The sequence below is a fragment of the Anser brachyrhynchus genome (genome assembly GCF_964034855.1).
Source record: "Anser brachyrhynchus genome assembly, chromosome: 1".
NCBI lineage: Eukaryota > Metazoa > Chordata > Aves > Anseriformes > Anatidae > Anser > Anser brachyrhynchus.
Window position 1 is genome coordinate 163,686,192 of NC_137694.1, and position 20,337 is coordinate 163,706,528.

A 20,337-nucleotide genomic window follows, 5' to 3' on the forward strand; every position below is an offset into this window, starting at 1 on the left:
GTTCTTTGCTTGGAGGAATAGGAACTTCACATTGATGATTTCTTCTTCTTTCTTTTCTTAGTTTTTACCTCCCAGGATTATTTATACGTCTGCTATCATGCTTTTACATCTTTTTCTTTTACATCTGGTCTACAGCTTTGGGTTATACCTATATTTACTATTGACGGTGCTTTTATGTATGCTAAATACTATATCTTTGTTCTCTGTGTTACCCCTAGAATTAGTTTTGTCCAACATCAGGACTTTTTTATTTTTTATTTTTAAACTAGCTAGTGCCAACCCTGTACTCTACCTCTTACCAGACCATCCCTGTGCTCATCTATGGGAAATCCTGCCTCCACTTCTATATTAGGCTTATATGGCAAAGTTTTGGTATTGGATGGGGGCTGCATGCGTGGCTTCAGTGAGCAGAGCTCTGCCCCACATTAAGTATGATCCAGTTCGACCCAGCTCCAAAACAGACCTACTGCTGGCCAAAACAAAGCCACTGTGCAATGCTGGTTGCACCTCTGTGAGAACACCTTTATGAAAGGCTAAAAAACACTGTACAGAAGCAGCTGGCAGAGAAGACTGAAGAAATGTGAGAGTTACAACCCTGAACACACCAAGGTCAATGAAGGAGGGGGAGGAGCTGCTCCAGGTGCCAGAGCAGAAGTTCCACTTCAGCCTGCGGAGGGCCATGCCAGAGCAGATCTCCACATTGTGGCCTGCAGGGCAGCCCACAGTGGAGCAGGTGGATCTGGCCTGAAGGAGGCTGCAGTCCATGGAGAGCCCATGTGGGAGCAGACTCTTGGCCGGAACTGCAACATGTGGAGAGAAGCCCATGGTGGACCATGTGGTCTGGCAGGAGCTGCAGCCCATGGGGGACCCATGCTGTGTTCCTGAATGACTGTGTGTCATGGGAAGGACCTCACAATTGAGCAAAGGAAGAGAGTTAGGAGCGAGGAGAGGCAGAGACAAAACATTATGGACTGACATATGACTGACCCCATTCCCCATTCTCCTGTGCTGCTTCAGGGGGAGGAAGTAGAAGTGGGTGTATGGGGGAATGGTGTGTTTTGATTGCTTTAAGGTTCTCACTGCTTTAGTCGGTTAGCAATAGGCAATAAATTATATTGCTCTCCCTTCTGCTGAGTCTTTTTTGCCCATGATGGCAATTCTTGAGCAATCTCCCTGACCTTATCTCAATGCTTGAGTCATTTGCCATTGTATTTCCTCCTCCTCGTTCTTTGAGGAGGGGGAGAGAGCAGCCTAGGCACCTGGCAGACAGCTATGATAAACCCACCACAGTTTCTCAAGGCTTCTGCCACCATACTAAACAAAAATCACCAATCGCCCCCAGCAGTTTGGAGGAGTGGCAAGTCAGGACTAGGGTGTGGCTTAAGGGGAGGTCCCATTGGAAGCGGACAAAAGATAAGGCCAGAGGTAAGATAGGGTCTGATGGGCCTGTCCAGAAGCTGTCTGGAGAGGCAGAGCCAGAGATGGGGCTGGGCACAGGAACCCTTGCAGTGTTGCTGGGGCCTGGCTGAGCTAAAATGGGGTCCTGATCCTGAGCTTGGGTAGGGATTCACAGGTGAGGCCCATCAGGGGTTGTGAGGCTGAGAATTGTCTTCTGGGCCCTGCGTAGAATAACTGGGACAACCAGTAGCAATCAAAATACCTGGTTTTAATACCACAGTACATCTCAATGATCTGGTCCCTCAAATACCAAAGTGATTTTAGGCAGACACTTTTATTTCCTCTAAATCTAAATTAAACCTTTTTGTTTGTTACTGGTAGTCCTCATTATAGGTTACCAAAATGATTGGAATTATTATTAAAGTTGTACGTTTAAGGACCAAATTCTATTCTTTGTTGCAAAATGGGAAACTCAAATAAGTACTGGCCTGAAGGCAGTAACTACAGCTTTATGTCAGTGAGCAAAATCTAGAACTATTCTTGTGGAAAAGTCATCTCGCATAGCAAACAGTCCGCTTATCTGTGCTTGTGCTGTGTATATTTTGTGATCATCAGTAAGTCCTTCATAGAATCTAACCTATTATCTACAAATAACAGCTATAGAGTATGACAACCAAGGTGTAAAGGTGCTAACAGGCATTATCTCATGAACAGTACCACATATTATCATTGTACCACACATTATTGTGAGCCTAAATAAAGGCACAAGGCCTGAAGAAATAAAATGTCTTGTTTGCAAAGCCTGGTGTTTTCAACCACCTCTTTATCATAAATAAATAAAAATAATTAAACAATAATAATAAAAAAGGAGAAAATGAAAAGAAAAAATAAATAAATAAATAAATAAAATGAGAGAGAAGTCCTGAGGTAGCAATTTTCATTGTCAGGCAATTTAAATTTAGTTTACTCCCATGTTACTTCTAACTGAGAGGTCCTGCACATTTCATAGTCTACCCTTGAAAGCTGCAATTTTGACTGCAAGCTTTGTCATCTTGTGCAGAGTAATGATAACTTGTATAAACTCTCCTAGCTTTCCTAGGATGTTAATTTACTGTTGGATTTTAATTAGCCTTTTGCCACCAAGTGATAAAGATGCACCCTGTTTAATCCAAATGCCATATCCTGCTTTTAACACATTATCAGTCTATTCATGTTCTCATGCCTGGCTTTTATAACTGTCTTTAAAACTGCCCTTTATAAACTTAAAAATTCAGGACTGTTTTACTGCTTAGGGAAAAACAACAACAACAACAAAACAAACAAAAAACACAGTTGTGCAACAACACATTTCGCAGAGTTGCTTAACAACTACACAAAAAAAAATGAAGTTGTAAATATGACAGTGCATAAGCACAGACTCTGAGATATGGGACTGGCAGAGCTTTGCATTTTGCTTAAAGAGACAGCTGGGCAATCTTTCCTCTTTGTTTTCTCAAAAATCAGATTACCCCTGCATTAGTTCCAGTTATGCATATGACGAGTCAAATAATAGACTAAGCATATTGATCACTGTAGTGCAAAACACTCTTTTATTACATGTTGAGAGTGGCTGATCAGGCACAAAACTGTTTTTACCTTTCTAAATGAAAACTCAATATATTTTTTTTTTCATTGTCAAGGTTGCACTTTATATTTACTGGTCTTCTGTTTGAAATAAAGTGTACAAATTTCATATCTAGAGCAAGTCAGTTCTTTGAGGTAGGTGAAACAGACCTTTAAGTGGAATAATCTTAAGGAATTCTGGTCTGATATACCATCTTGCATGTTTCTTGTCGTCCAAAGTTGTTATCATGAAGTACTAACAGTACATATTCATAGATAAACAATCTCTATCTATCTATCTTTGCATTAAGTGGAAAAAAACATGTATTTTATACTGAGAATTTATATATATATATATATAGTAGAAATATAAATGATTAACCTTACAAGTTTTCAATTTTTGTTTTTGTATTTGAAGTGGCACAGCTGTCAGACTTGATATAAAGGTAATCTTTGATTACTTTACATGGATATTAGTGCAGATAATTCTTTTTCCTTTTGTGTGTGTGTGTGTGTGTGTGACAAAGTGAATGCTAAAATAAGTCCAAAATTTAACATAACTCAAGTATTCATCTCCAAAATGAGATGATGAAAACTTTCCACAACTTGCTGCCTGACCTAGAAAATGCCTTATACTCATATGAACCTCAGTTTTGTACACTACATTTCAAGAGGGAATCTAACTTACTGATCAGAATCACCTTCATTTGTACATGTCTTGGCAGGCTGCCATCCAACTCAGATCTAATATGCATAATTCTAATAGTCTCTAATCCTCTACTCCTACTTCTAATACTCATTCTAATCCCCGTGATTCTTAAAGTAGTTGTTTCTCCCCTACCTACCAAGAAAGAGTGTATCTTGCAATAGGATTGACACTTGGCACCATTTATTTCAATAGTCTTAGGTGAGGTACTCATATACCAAACATTCCAAAATGATCATCCTTCAGTTCTTAGGGAGGTAATTAGGGAGGTAATTCTGCCCCATGATGCCTTGTTGGAAGAACTAGTCAGTCAGCAGCTCCTAGACTTTCATCATGCTTTTCTTTCATCATCTTGACAAGTGGTGTTCCTCAGGGTCTATCCTGGGACTGGTACCATTTATAAATGACAGACAGTGGGATTAAAAGCACTCTCAACAGGTTTGGAGAAGACCCCAAGCTGAGTTGTGCAGTTGACTGTTGTGTCAACTGGTGTGAAGGAACGGATGCCATCCAAAGGGACCTGGACAAGCTTGCAAAGTGGGCACGTGAACCTCTGAGGTTTGACAAAGGCAAGTGAAAGATGCAAGGTGCTGCATGTGGGTTGGGGCAATCCCAGACATGAGGACAGTCTGGGGGAAGAACTCATTGAGAGCAGCGCTGCGATGAAGGACTTGGGGGTTCTGGTGTCTAAAAGCTCAATATGAGGCAGAAGTGTGTGCTTGCAGCCCAGAAGGTCAACTGGATTCTAGATTGCATCAAAAGAGGCGTGGCCAGCAGGTCAAGGGAGGTGATTGTCCCCCTCTACTCTGCCCTTGTGAGGCCCCACTTGGAGTACTGCATCCAGGTCTGGAGCCCCCAGCACAAGAAGGACGTGGAGCTGTTAGAGCGAGTCCAGAGGAGGGCCACAAAGATGATCAAGGGGCTGGAGCACCTCTCCTATGAAGAAAGGCTAAGAGAGATGGAGATGTTCAGCCTACAGAAGAGAAGGCTCCATGAAGACCTTATAGCAGTCTTCCAGTATCTAGAGGGACCTTATGTAAAAGATGGAGAGTGACTTTTTGCTCAGTCAGATAATGATAGGACAAGGGGAAATGATTTTAAGTTAACAGAGGAGAGATTTAGATTAGATATTCGGAGCAAATTCTTCATTCAGAGGGTGGTGAGGCACTGGAACAGGTTGCCTAGAGAAGTTAGATAGATACCTCATCCCTGGAGGTGTTCAAGATCAGGTTGGATGAGGCCCTGAGTAATCTGCTGTAGTGGGTGGCATTCCTGCCCATGGCAGGGGAGTTGGAACAAGGTGATTTTTAAGGTTCCTTCCAAGCCAAGCCATTCTATGATTCTATGGTATGATCTGTCTAGGTAAAGATATGCTGACAGAAAAGATATAAATCCTTTTTGGTAACCAGCCTCAGTGAAACTTTATTGAATTTCATGTTGCACAAAGGCATTATCTACTGTCATTTTTAAAAACATATCTGCAGGAATGAGTGCTTCCATATTAGACTATACCTCACAAACAGCATTTATTAAGGAACGCAATATCCAGTTTAAATACCCTCTTCAATCAGAGAGAATTAAATCCACCGAAATCCTCAGAAGTGTGCTCTGTCCTGGGTAAAAAAAACTTTTGGGGTAAGTGATAAGTTATTAAGAATAGTATGCTTAACTGTGGATGAATTAAGATTCACCATAAGACAAACCACTTAATTTGCAGTAAGGGAACCCAATTAGTAAAAGAGAAGGCTAGAGTCCAGCTGGTGCTCAAGTGGATGCTTTGTGCACTTTATGTTTAAATCATCTGATAAAACAGTAAGTAGGGAATTCAGAACTGAAAAACCTGGGTTCTGCTATCCTAGCTGCCTGTCCTAATAGTTAAATTTAAGAACCAAATTAATTCTATATCACTATCTAGTCCATTTTTTATTTTTAAATGCAAAAGAGAAACATCTTTAAAAGTAATTTAGTCACTGCCTATATGATATGGACTATGTGGTTAGGTAATACTTTTTAAAGTTTAATGATGCTATCTGAACTTTATTAGATTAATTAGAAAATCTGATGTAGATTTTTCATGACATGAGTGAGAGCTGTAAGATATAATTCTTAAGTAAAAGGTAGGGCTGTATTACTGATTCCTCATTCTTATGTTCTTTAAATGGGAAACAGGAAAGATTATTCCTCTCTGAAAATAAAGTGCTGGCATTTAAACTTGAGCATAAAGTTATTTCTCCTTATAGTGCTGAGTAAAATTGTCAAATCCTCCATGATAGCCAGTTTGGGCAACTTTCTGCTCAATAAATTGCCATTCTGCTTGTCTAGAAGACCATTTTATGTTGCTAAATATAGTTAATCAGTTCTGTATTCCAAGATAAGCAGGACAGTTAAGCCAACCCAAATTTGTTGCGGGAAAAAGAAAAAAAAAAAAAGAGAAAAAAAAAAGTATAACTTTTTCATATGCTTATTAACACAGGATAAAGTCAGAAGTACATAATTCAATTAGCTTTCAGGCTGAAAGGGAACAGAAGTTCAGTTGTTTGTACAACTTCATGTAGATATATGTCTTTAATCACTCTAACTACACCTTGAGTCAGCAAGAGTTTTGAAGTAGATTTACCTATTTTGTTTGTAGGGAGCTCTCAGAAAATGATTTAGACTGCTTCATAACTGGAGAAAGATTTAAGTAAGGAGCTAAGGTAGGAACACAAATTGAAAAAAGGGTTTATAGGCAACTTTCTGCTTGTTTATTGTGAATTCGTAGGGTGAGTCTCTGCTTTCAGGCTTGTTTTTAATTAACTCAGTCATTTTATAAGTTGGAATCCCTTAAGGTGCCTACTGAATTTTTTGTTTTAGCCTATGCTGGAGCTGCAGTTTCTTAGTTTCTCCTGGTGATTCTCATCAATTCTGCTGTAGCCACACCCTATACATTCGTGTCTTTCTTCCTCTATGTGTACTTAGTTGATTTTCAAGGAGAGAATAACCTTCCCTTCTTCTGAAACATCTCACCAGGATACACTATATTCTAAAGGAAAATATATATACAACCAAAGAACAAATAAAATACACTGATACTGACAGGGAGCATATTGTCTAACTGAAGATTGCAGACTCCCCTGACAGAAGTCAAAATTAGGTAAAATAATACTAAGCAGTTTTATGTTTTTGTCATAGAATCTCACCCTTAAACAGATAAATTGCTTTTTGTACTAACATTTGTGTCAGTCTTTGCAGTATATTATTTACTATTAAATGTAGACTCTTGTTTTAGCTAAAATGCTCCAGTTTTGGCCCAAGACTTTTCTTCCTAAACTCTTTCCTTCATACATTATAAGACTATTCTGGGTTGAAGAGAAAAATGTTGTGGTTATTAGAATAGAACAGAACAGAACAGAATAGTTCAGTTGGAAGAGACTTTCAGAGAGCATCTAGTCCAATGCCCTGACACTTCAGGGCTAACCAAAAGTTAAAGCATATTATTGAGGGACTTATCCAAATGCTTCTGGAACACTGACAGGCATGATACAGTCCTCCACAAAAAGTACTTCTGATCAGCTTAGTACTGTCTTAAGAGAATTTTAATCATGCCCAGATATAACCGTACAAAAGAAGCGGCAGCAGCAACAGCAGCAGCAGTAGTACTAGTAGAAGTAGCAGTGGTGGAAGCAGTGTATCCTCATTTCCCATTTATCCAAAGACTTAGCTGCTGATCTTTTGTTTCAGGGAGCATGTACTTGATACTATTACTGTGATTCTTCAAGTAAAGTACTAATCACGGATAGCTATGACATACACATTTATCTTCATTTGATATATTTGCTTGTATACAGTATAACTTTTGCAATAATGCGATAGATAATTATTGAGAATATTCAGTTTGGGAAATGTCTTTAAAAGAAAGACAGTACAGATGAAACTTCTATAGCTCTTCCAAATACCTCCTTGCTGCTGCAAAATGTTAGAGCATAACATTGTAATTTGGCTCTATCCAGTTGCAATAGAGCTTTTTTTTTTTTTTGCAATTCTTATTGCATGCATTCCAGGCCTCTGCTCTGTCATTTTTTATCTCCAAATGTTCTTGCAGCCCACAAGGGGTCCAAGAATCTCTAATAGTGACACATTTCTTATAGCTAAGGATAGCAGTGGAAAGCCAATTATAATAGCTTCCCTACTAGGCCCAGTGGTGTTTGAATCTTTGTAACCCTCGTGGCTGTTTTCTCTGAACCGCACTGTTAAATTTCTAAAGAGACCGCCCTTTGAGGCAGTCACCACTTTCTGAATCAGCACTGATGAAAACTATGGAGGAGACACACTGTGCTCTTTCAGGGAGATTTTATTACAGTTACTTCTACTTTGTTAAACCTAAACTTTTAAAATAAAGTTGAGGTGGAGACACTTACACCACACTATCACTTCTCATTGCCACTAACTTTACAAAAGAGAAAATATTTGTTGAAAGGTTGCATATAACATCAAACTGTCCATACCTGCTCCATGCTAGAAACAGAAATTGTTAAAATATTATACACTGAGATCTAAATGTGTAAGATTGTGAACTGGAGGCAGCAGGATAATACCCTGTAAATAATTAAGTATGAATCTTACTGAAGTTTGATGATATGACTCGGGATAAAAGCCAATTAAATCAAGTTTCTTCTGACTAGCAGGGAAATTATTATTTCACACATACAGTTTGCTCCTACATCAAACGGGAAACAGCTTAAAAATTAAACACTAGCTTAATTTAATAACCGTGACCTTGAAAGGACAAAAAAGGGGGTGTGGAAGAAAAGCTATTCAGTAATTTTAGAAGAGAAGAATATATATACATAATTGGAGAGGTTTATAATCTAGCATTTTCTTTATTCTTTGCTAATACAAACACAGATATCAAGCATTTTTAAGTAAAGAGTAATTTTGCAAGAGGCTCAAATTTTAGCAACCATGACTGTGACTGTGATAAATAATTTCATCTTGTCTCTTCATTCTGCTCTCCAGAATTATAGGAAAAATATGACAGTGTCTAAAGAATTTGCTTTAATATTTTCAGCATAAAATATTTCATAAGCCCCCAACAACTTTTTTTTCCTTTTTTTTATTTTTTTTTTAATTTTTACTTTTTCAGCCTGCTTATCAAACTGAAAAATACCTACTCGACCAGAATTTGAGAAGAAATATAGTGGATTATAGCCTTTTTTAGAACAGTTCCAAACTTGCTTCTCTGTGACAATGTCATACAAACACATGATTTGCATCATCAAAATCCTTCTTTCCTTCTCCTTTATTCTCTTGAGTCACATTGAATCTTAGGAGGCATACTTTTCTTTTTTACCTTAGGTATTTTTTTCCCACAATTTTTTTTTTGGTCCTCTCATTAGGCTTACTTTCAAAATAGTTGAAGTGTAATTCTTTTATGATTCAATCTAATTCAAGCTCTACAGAAATTAGATTGCAGTCTTTCTTTCCTGCCAACCAACTACATTCCAAAGATAAGCAAAAGGATGGTGAAGTTAGAACAATAGAAATTCAAACAGCAACATCTTATCATCTAATGCATTGTTATTCCTGCACAGAATTGTTAATCATCATTTTGAAAGGAATTGCATCTAAACTGTTTATGCACTATGGAGTTGCCAAGCAACACATGAATCCAGGGAGCCTCTTGACATAACTTAAATGGTCACAAAGAAGCCAAAAAGAGAGTTCATTAGAATAATATGGGACTGAAGATTAGAACAGTATCAACAAAATACTTTCAATCTTGTAGTTTAAAGATGACTAACGTCTGTTAAAAAGTGTTATTTTAAATTGAACAGCATGCAAAATGTTGTGGAATACTATTAGTCTGTATTACGTAGACTCATAAAATAATTTATGTTGGAATGTCTGGAGATCAGCTAGTCCAATTCTCTGCTCTAGCAAGATGAAGCTCACAGCCTCTCAGGAAACCCACTGCAGTACTTAACTGCTCTCAGGATAGTGCAAATTTTACCTTATTTACCTTATTTCATATAATACAGATTTAGGTCTGTCCCTGGTCTCCAGACAGGACATAAATCACAAACTGCCATGTTATTGTTGCATTTTTTTTAACAATTTCTACATATATCTTATTACTCCTAGGGGTTTTGTTTGTTTATTTGTTTGTTTTAGAAGTACTGTGACATATTTTCAGTTTTGGAAATAAAGACAAGATAACTAACCAACCACAATCAGTGGACTTCCCACTTGTGTCAACTTTGACACCTACAAAACTGAAGTGAACAAGAGGTTGTTAAGTATTCTAAAGTGGCCTGAAAAGGGCATTACAAACTCATTATTTACAACGTGTTTTAACAATTTCTTTTACTGAATTCATGACTTATGAATGACTATCATTTGCCTTTTGGTGTTTTTGAATGATGGCAATGTTTATAATGAAAGAAAACCTGAAATTGGTGTATTTCTGCATATGTGTCAAGCATATGTTTACAGTAATTGGCCTTCCACAAGTATTTTTGAAAAGACCAAAAATTAAATGAAAAATTACAGCATTCTTCTAAAGGAATAGAATACTCTGTTCTTGCTATTTACTTATGTATGAGATTTTAACTTTTGAATATGCAGACCAAAACAAATACATGCAATTTGCATGTATCTTCTATCTGTCTCATTTGTACCACAGAATCACAGAATCATTTAGGTTGGAAGAGACCTCCAAGATCACCCAGTCCAACCTCTGACCTAACACTATCAAATCCTCCACTAAACCATATCACTAAGCTCTACGTCTAAACGTCTTTTAAAGACCTCCAGGGATGGTGACTCAACCACTTTCCTGGGCAGCCCATTCTAACACTTAACAACCCTTTTGGTAAAGAGGTTTTTCCTAATATCCAACCTAAATCTTCCCTGGTGCAACTTTAGCTCATTCCCCCTCATCCTATCACCAGGCACGTGGAAGAACAGTTGCTTTGTATCAATATCTTACTATCATCTTACTAGATCAGTAACTTCAAGTTAAGAAGACTATCAACCTATTTTGCTTGCTTCTCTTTTGTTATGTAAATAAAGAATTTGCTATTCAGCAGGTATCCTCTTTTTGATTTTATATAGAAACTAATAATATTTGGGTCTTCTCATCCCAGCCAGCGATGTTGGTTGAATTGTCTAATAACTGCAGCAAAAGATGATTTTTTTCTTCAGTTGTTGTCGGTCTACTTGAAAAACTTCCTAGAACTGAACGAGATATTTCTTCTTTCCAAATGGAGTGTATGCTCTTCAGAGACACAGAACTGGATATTTTTTTTTGTTTTGTTTATTTTTTCCATATGTTATGTTACAGCTTTATCTTTAAATAATTTGATTAAGGTCAAGTATTATGACTGTTCTGTTATACCTATTTGTTTTCCTTTGCACTAAACAGTCTTAAAGGTTATAAAGAACACCATTGGAATATCTTCTACTCTCACCATCAAGATAAGAAAAACAGCATTACTGGGAGAGATTAGTTAAAATCACTACTGACTACTTTGCAAAGAATGGCAAGGAAAATGTAACACCACCCTGAAAAAAATTAATTCAGCTGTTGTGCAAAAAACTTCTAAAGTAGTACAAATACTGTTTTAGTTTAGATGATGATGCCTGTGGTTGCTCTTTAAAGTATGAGCCATCCAGAACTGATACATGTTTTCATTTTCTCTATTTTCACTCTCTCTATTTAGTTCTGCAATATTCACCAGGAGATGTTCTTTTCACCTTGATAATTTATCACAAAGCAATTCAAGAAATATTTATATCTGAAGGAGTAAGAGCAAGTATGTTTTGCATCACATATTAAGAGAAGATGAAATTTGTCACTGATTTAGGTACCTTATGTGTGACATGATAAGTCTTCTCATGTCCAAGAGCTGCAAGGACCTTCACACAAACTTAGAGATGGGAGGCGAGGGGGATTGCTGTGATGCGGCTGTGGTGCCTGTGACAGCACAAAGGACGAGTCACAGCAGGGGAGCTGTCATCAGGGCCAGCAGCAGGCAGAGCCACCACACTGTGGCCTGTGCCGTGGGTGAGCGCAGCTTGCACCTCCTGCAGGACATGGCTTGGCTGATCTTCCTCACCCTGGCTGTGCTGGGCATTGCCCAGAAGCAGTGGTTGGTGAACGATCATACAGATGCAGATGTGCACGAGTGCACGCAGTAGCGTGCAGAGCAGCTCAGTCAGGGCATGTCTTGGCTGCTGCAAGAGATGGAGGAGAGGAGCCAGGAGCAGAGCGGAGTGGCCCTGGGAGCTCTGCTCTTCACTGCCTTGCAGCAGTGGCAGCTTTGGGCCTTGGTTGAGCTCCTTCTGCTCTTTGGGCTCTGACAGTGGCTCAGGAAAAGGAGCCATGAGACAGCAGCAGCAAGCAGGGCAGCTCTACAAGGAAGGAGGAGGACAACACTGATGCGGACAAAGACAGTGACTCTGATGACACCTGGGATCTGGGCAGGGTTTGGGCCAATTGCACCCAGTGGCCAGCACTGTACATGGCTGACAAGTGCAAGGTGGTGGAGGAGCTGGTGGACGAACTTCTTGTTACCTGTCGAGGACTCTCCAGGAACTGTCTTTTCAAGCCACGGCTGCGGCCGGCCATTGGTGTGGGCTACCTCTATGAAGGCTGGAGTGCCCAGGAAGACGTCCTCTACTGCCTGCTCGTGCTCCTGAGGCCTCCCCCCAGGCACGCCTTCCACTCAGAGCTGGGCACCGCAGGGGAGACACCAGCAAGGAACTCCTGCCTGCATGTGGAGCTGGAGTGCACCTGCGCGAGGGAGTGGCTGGTGGGGGACATGCTGTGCTTCCGCCACCACCCTGAGGACGAGCTGTGGAGAAGACAGGAGCCCAGCCTGCTACACACCCTCTGCACCGGCTCCCACCTGAATGTGGAGGAAACCATCTGCTGGTTCCAGGCCTTGGTGAAAGCAGCCTGGGAGCTTCTGCCACAGTCGCGCCACTGTTGCCTGATGGTGCTGCCCTCCCACTGCTCCTGAAAGCTCAGGCTGGCCAATGCCTCTGAGAGCACCCTCTCCATTGAGATCACACTTGGGGTGCAGCTAGATGACTCGGACACCTTCGTGAATCTGGAGTAGGCCACAGACAGTTTCACCAGCAGCACGGCGCAGCTGCACAACACCAGTTTCTCCAGCAGCACAACAGAGACAGCTGTTAGCAGCCAGGCAGTGACCACCCAGACCCTTGGAGAGACTCCATTCCATCCAGGAGCTTCAGCCTATGCAGATGCCAATAAATTGCTTGTGTTAACACACACTCTGTCCGTGACTGTCTGTGCAGCATTTTGTGGGGGAATGCGGGCTTTCCCCCTGCTCAAGCAAGGCCACCTAGAGCAGGCTGCCCAAGACCATGCCCACGATGTGGTAATTACATCATAGAATACGCTCACATCCTAGAAACAATAAGGTTGGAAAAGACCTCCAAGATCATCTGGTCCATCCATTACCTTGCCACCAATGTCACCCACTAAACCATGTCCCTGAGCACTGGGTCCGAGCTCTCTTTGAACACCCCCAGGGATGGTGATGCCACCACCTCCCTGGGCAACCCGTTCCAATGCCTGACTGCTCTTTCTGAGAAGAAATGTCTCCTAATTTCCAACCTGAACTTCCCTTGGCGCAACTTGAGTCTATTCCCTCTAGTCAGTCTCCCTTCAGTGCCAAGTGTAACTATGGAGAAAATTATTCTGGGAGTTACTGAAGAACTCCCAAAATTGAGTTTATTGAGGCCCGCTGATGGGCTTCAGTGTGCCTGCCAAGGGCCAAGCTGAAGAATCTGCCTGTCCCAGACATCCCATGGGTACTGGTACCTCAGGACTGAGCACATCAGACACATAGAAAACACTGCTCAACAGGAAGTGGGAATTGTCCTTGAACAGTTTCTCTGCAGCCAAACCGTATCTGGGGTCCTGGGCAGCTGAGGAAGATGTGTGGAGACTTGCAACAGAGACAACTGTTAGCAGCCAGGCAGTGACCACTCAACCTCTTGGAGAGAGTCCATTCCCTTCAGGAGCTTCAGCCTATGCAGATGCCAATAAATTGCTCATATTAACAAACGCTCTGTCCGTGACTGCCTGTGCAGCACTTTGTGGGGGAATGTGGACATAGGGTACTGAGTGCACTGCTGCCACACATTTGGGAAGCATTTTCCAAAAAAAGAACCACAGATCAGCTCAAGTTGGAAGGGACCTCTGGAGGTCACCTGGTCCATTCCTCCTGCTCAAGCAAGGCCACCTACAGCAAGCTGTCCAAAACTGTGCCCAAGATGTGGTAATTATAGGCCTTTCAGTCTCGCCTCAGTGCCAGGTCAAACTATGGAGAAAATTATTCTAGGAGTTACTGAAAAACATTTGAAGGACAACGTGGTCATCGGTCATAGACAACACAGGTTTATGAGGGGAAAGTCCTGCTTAATGAACTTCATTTCCTTTTACGACAAGGTTTCCCATTTAGTTACCTATGGAAGCCAGTTGATGCCATTTTTTTGGATTTCAGCAAAGCTTTTGATACTGCTTCACGCAGTGTCCTTCTGGACAAAAAGTCCAGCCTACAGCTAGATAAATGCATAGTATGATGGGTGAAAAATTGGTTGAAGGCTCAGGTTCAAAGGGTTATGGCAAATGGGGTTTCATAATGCTGCTGGCCAGCCCCTAGTGGGGTTGCCCAGGGCTCCATTTTCGGTCGAGTTCTCTTCAATGTTTTCATAAATGACTTGGATATAGGACTTGAAGGTGTTTTGAGTAAGCAACATTAAACTGATGACACGGAACTGGGAGGCGCTGTTGACTCCCTCAAGGGTAGAGAGGCCTTGCAGAGAGATCTTGAAAGACTAGAGTGCCGGGCAGTCATCAAATGTATCAAGTTTAACAAGAGCAAGTGCTGGATTCTGCTCCTGGGAAGGTGCAATCCCAAATACATATGCAGACTGGGGGATGAGAGGCTTGAGAGCAGCCCCACAGAAAAGGAGCTGGGGGTTCTGGTCAATGGCGAGTTGAATAGGAGTCAGCAGTTTGGGGCACCACAGTAGAAGAAGGGTACGAAACAACTAAAGAGTGTCCAAAGGAGACCAACAAAGACGGTGAAGGGTCTAGAGGGAAAAACTTACGAGGAGCAGCAGAGGTAGTTTGTGTTGTTCAGATTAGAGAAGAGAACACTGAAGAGAGACCTCATCACCGTCTACACCTTCCTCAAGACAGGAGTGGAAGGGGAGGTGCTGATTTCTTCTCTGGTGACCAGCAATAGTACCCAAGGGAATGGCATGGAGCTGTGACAGGGAAGGTTTGGGCCAGGTGTTAGGAAACGGTAGTCACCCATTCTGTTAATCTCAAAACAAGTTATCATATATTCCAGAACCATTTTGGAAAAACAAACAAACAAAAACCTATGCCTTTCTGTATTGGGTTTATGTGGTAAGGTGTTCATAGTGGGGCTTCAGGGATGCCCCTTGCGAGAAGAGTTCAGAGGCTGCCCCATGTGAGATCAGAGCCAGTTCTAGCCACTTCCAAAAGGGACCTATCACAGGCCAAAGATGAGCCAGAGTGATGCTGGTTGCACCTCTATGCCCATGTAGGATAAGTTCAGGAAGGACTATAACCCATGGTGGGGATGCCATACTGGAACAGGGGAAGAAGGAGCACCAGAGACAAGGTGTTACGGACAGACCACAGCCTCCATTCTTCATTCTTCTACACCACATGAGGGGAGAAGGTAGAAGAGAGTGGACTGAGGGAATGTGTTTTTAGTTTGCTTTTAGGTCTCACTGCTCTAGTCTATAATTAGTAGCAACAAATTACATTAATCTTCCTATGCTGAGTCTGTTTTGCCTCTGACGGTAATTGGCGAGTGAACTCCCTGTCCTTATCTCGACTCATGAGCCTTTTTTCATCATATTCTCTCCTCTGTCCTTTTCAGGAGGTGGATTGAGAGAACAGCATGGTAGATCTACCTACAGGTGTTAAACCACTACATTTTCACATGCTAACACAGCCTCACTTTACCCTGAAAGTCTATTAAAACATTTTTATTTTATTTTTTTTTTTAAACAGGATTGACTGTTTATTAAACTAGAATGTGCATTAAAATTTAAAGATCAGATTAACAGTATCTGTGACCCTTTGGAGAATATTGTTTAATACTTCCTGATGTTGCATGTGTTTCTCATATGTTAGCCAAAAATATTAAATACTAACATTCAAAAATTGGGTAATAGAAACATATTTTTCATGAGGAACAGTGTGTGTTTTCTATTCTTCTTCCTCCTACAGTAACTGCAACAATCCTGGAACATGTATTTATATAATGCAGATGCAAAATTATCAATAGGCTCAGTATAAACTCTTTGGGAACTTTGTGGATAAAATCTAGAAAGATTAAGTGGTATTTATTCACACTTCTTAAAGAAACAAACAAGTCTGTAGAATAAGACTCAAATATTATTATCCTAGACTTAATTCTCTGTAAGATTGCTTATATTGATTCTAATCAGTTTGTTGGGGAGGGCTCACAGGGATGGCCCTGAAGCTTTGACAGCTTGACAAGGGAGTGATGATATCCACCCAGCAGAAGGCCGTGGCATCTCTGAGCTCAGCATTCACCAAAACCAATGCAGCTTCCCAGACAGAGTTCCAGTGGAAACACACTGCTGCTACCTGTCTCTCTGAAGGGTGTGCTCTACTCTTATGCCAGCACAGGATGACAGTAGTGAGCACACCTGTGGGATGTGCTCCTAGGTAGAGGAAATTCTCTGTTTAGTGACAGAGCTCTAGGAGGAGGTGAGTAGGATGAGTGGAAGAGGGAGATAGGCTACTGGAATTACTTCTTACCTTCCCTTAGACAGGTCCAACAGGCAGACGGGACACATGATATAGAGTATTCCCTGTCTTCTCTCCACCCGTGGCTGAACACAATGACCTAAAGGATAAGGAGCAATGGTAACAAGTTCCTGTCCAGTGCAGTAGGTGCATCTCCTCAGTAACTACCCCACCTTCCCAGGTGCCCTTGTGTAATAGGTATGAGACTCTGCAAGTAGAACCAACTATATTGAGGACAATGATTCATTGCATTTAATGGCTTGGAGGTGTTGCTGAGCTTAAGTCAGCCTATGCCCTGCACCAAAACTGCTTCCACAAAGAAAAAAAAAGACAGGTCATTATTGTAGGAGATCCCTTTCTGAAGGGAACAGAAGGCCAAATATGCAGAGTGTACGCACTTCATAGGTACGTCTGCGGCCTCCCTGGGTTCCAGGTTAGAGATGTCAAAAGAAAGTTTTCTACTCTGGTGTGGTCCTCAGATTATTATCCATTATTGATTTTTCATGTAGGCAGTGATGAAGTTCCAACAAGTCCAAGGGCAATCAAGAGAGACCTTGGGACAACTGGCTAAGGGATCAGGAGCACAAGTAGTATTCTCCTCTATCCTTCCACTTGCTGGGAATGATGAGGGAAGAAATGGGAAGAGACAAGAGATCGATACTTGGCTCCAAGCCTGGTGTCACCATCAGAACTTTGTGTTTTTGATCATGGGTCATTCTACATAACACTGGGGCTGCTGGCAACAGCCAGGGTACACCCGTCTCAAAGTGGGAACAGGATTTTTGCACGGGAGTTAGCAAGGCTCACTAAAAGAGCTTTAAATTTGATTTGAAGGTGGAAAAGGGATAAAATCAGTCTCACTAGAGATAAGCCTGGGGTGGTATATCAATGGCTGTGTGACAGTGTGCTAGCATGATCCCTCAGTCTGCCATCCCAGTGGAGGTAGGGGATGGAGAGCTGTATGACAGCAAAGGCACAAGGGATACTGATGGGCTAGGAAACACAGAGGTGCCTGAGAATTGTCTCATAGGAACTAGGGCTTCTCCTCCCAAAAAGGTAATGATCTACAAGAAGGGCTGGAAGGAAGACCCAGTGAACTACAGGCCTGTCAGTCTGACTTCAGTGCCAGGGAAGGTTATGGCGCAGATCCTCTTGAGTGCCATCATGAAGCACATACAGGACAACCAGGTGATCAGTCCTAGTCAGCATGGGTTTATGAAAGGCAGGTCCTGCTTGACTAACTTATCTCCTTCTATGACAAGGTAACGGACATAGTGGATGAAATGTTGTCTACCTAGACTTTAGTAAAGCCTTTGACACTGTTTCCCACAGCATTTTGCTGGAGAAACCAGCTGCTCATGGCTTGGATGGGTGTATGCTTCATTAGGTGAAAACTGTCTGGGTGGCCAGGCCCAAAAGGTTGTGGTAAATGGGCTTAAGTGCAATTGGAAGCTGGTCATGAGTGGTGGCTCTGTATTGGGTCCAGTTCTCTTTAATATCTTACTGAATGATCTAGAAGAGGGGATCAAGTGCACCCTCAGTAAGTTTGAAGATGACATCAAATTGGGCAGGAGTGTTGTAACCAGGTGGATAGATGATGGTAAAGCCGTGGACGTGGTGTATCATGATTTAAGTAAAGAACTTAACACCATCTCCCACAGCATCCTTGCAGCTAAACAAAGGAAGTATGGTCTGGATGATCAGGTAGTGAGGTGGACTGTGAACTGGCTGAAGGAAAGAACACAGAGAGTTGTGCTCAAGGGGACGGAATCTAGTTGGAGGCCTGCATCTAATGGAGTACCTCAAGGGTCGGTACTGGGACCAATACTATTCAATATATTCATCAACAACTTGGATGAGGGAATAGAGTGCGCTGTCTGAAAGTTTGCTGATGACACAAAACTGGGAGGAGTTGCAGACGCCAGAAGGCTGTGCTGCTGTCCAGTGAGACCTAGACAGGCAGGAGAACTGGGTGGGAAGAAATTTAATAAAATATAACAAGGGCAAGTGTAGAGTCTTGCATCTGGGCAAGAACAACTCCAGGTATGGGTATAAGCTGGGGACTGACCTGTTGGAGAGCAGTGTAGGGGAAAGGGACCTGGGGGTCCTGGTAGACAGCAGGATGACCATGAGCACTGTGCCCTTGTGGCCAAGAAGGCCAATGGCATCCTGGGGTGTGTCAGAAGGGGTGTGGTTAGTAGGTCAAGAGAGGTTCTCCTCCCCCTCTACTCTGCCCTGGTGAGACGGCATCTGGAATATTGCATCCAGTTCTGGGCCCCTCAGTTCAAGAAGGACAGGGAACTGCTTGAGAGAGTCCAGTGCAGAGCCACAAAGATGATTAAGGGAGTGGAGCATCTCCCTTACAAGGAAAGGCTGAGGGAGCTGGGTCTCTAGCTTGGAGAAAAGGAGACTGAGGGATGAACTTATTAATGTTTATAAATATGTAAAGGGTGAGTGTCAGGAGGACGGAGCCAGGCTCTTCTCGGTGTCATCTAATGATAAGACGAGGGAAAATGGGTGCAAGCTAGAAGATAGGAGGTTCCACTTACATATGAGAAGAAACTTTTTCATGGTGAGGGTGACAGAGCAGTGGAACAGGCTGCCCAGAGGGGTTGGTGGAGTCTCCTTCTCTGGAGACATTCAAAACCTGCCTGGATACGTTCCTGTGTGACCTGATCTAAGTGTTCTCACTCTGGCAGGGGGATTGGGCTAGATGATCTTTAAAGGTCCCTTCCAATCCCTAACATTCTGTTATCTGCTTGAGAGTAGGAGGGCTCTACATAGGTATCTGGATAGGCTGGATCGATGGGCTGAGGCCAACTGTATAAGATTCAACAAGGCTAAGAGATGGGTACTGCAGCTGCATCACAACAACATTGTGCAATGCTGCAGGCTGGGGGAAGATTGCCATTGAAGCTGCCAAGAAGTAAATGACCTCTGGGTATTGGTCGATAACCAGTTGAACGTGAGCCAGCATTGTGCTCAGGTGACCAAGGCGGCCAACAGCATCCTGGTTTGTATGAGAAACAGTGTGGTCAGCAGGACTAGGGAAGTGATTATCTCCCTGCACTCGGCTCTGGTAAGGCTGTACCTCAGATACTGTGTTCAGTTTTGGGCCCCTCACTACAAACATTGAGATGTTGAAGTGTGTTGCCCAAAGAAGGGTGACAAAACTGGTGGAGGGTCTAGAGAACAAGTCTCATGAAGAGCAGTTGAGTGAATCGGGGTTATTTAGCCTAGAGAAAAGGAGACTCAGGGGAGACCTTATTACTCTCTACAACTACCCCAAAGGAGATTGTAGCAAGGTGGGGGTTGGTCTCTTCTCTCAAGCAAGAAGTGATAGGATAGGTGGAAATTGCCTCTAGTTGTGCCAGGGGAGGCTTAGGTTGGATATTAGGGAAAAAAATAATATTCACAGAAAGGGATGTGAAGCATTGGAACAGGCTGCCCAGAGAAGTGGTTGAGTCATTATCTTTGGAGGTATTTGAAAGACATGTGATGCTTAGGGACATGATTTAGCAGTAAACTTGGCAGTGCTAGGTTAACGGTTGGACTCAATGATTTTAGAGGTCTTTTCCAACCAAAGTGATTTTATGATTCTAATATAAACAAGCATAAGATAATTCATTTATCAGTCCACAGAAAACACAAAGGGCAACTGGGAAAAAAAATGAACCTGTCCTGTGCCGTATCTATTTTTCCGATTAAATAAAAAGAAGTATTAAGATGCCTTATAATCATTTCACAAATTTCTCATTTTATTGGTTCAGCATGATTCAATATCTGTTGTCATAATGCA

General features: G+C 41.9%; 1 protein-coding gene across 1 annotated transcript in view; it reads left to right on the top strand.

The window, feature by feature from the left end:
- Positions 1-11,309: 11,309 nt before the first annotated feature.
- Positions 11,310-20,337, top strand: part of LOC308187798 (uncharacterized protein) — a 181,374-nt gene continuing 172,346 nt past the window's right edge. Inside the window, exon 1 of the mRNA XM_080576142.1 lies at positions 11,310-11,653. The gene's annotated coding sequence lies outside the window, so the exon portion shown is untranslated. The remainder of the gene's footprint in view (positions 11,654-20,337) is intronic.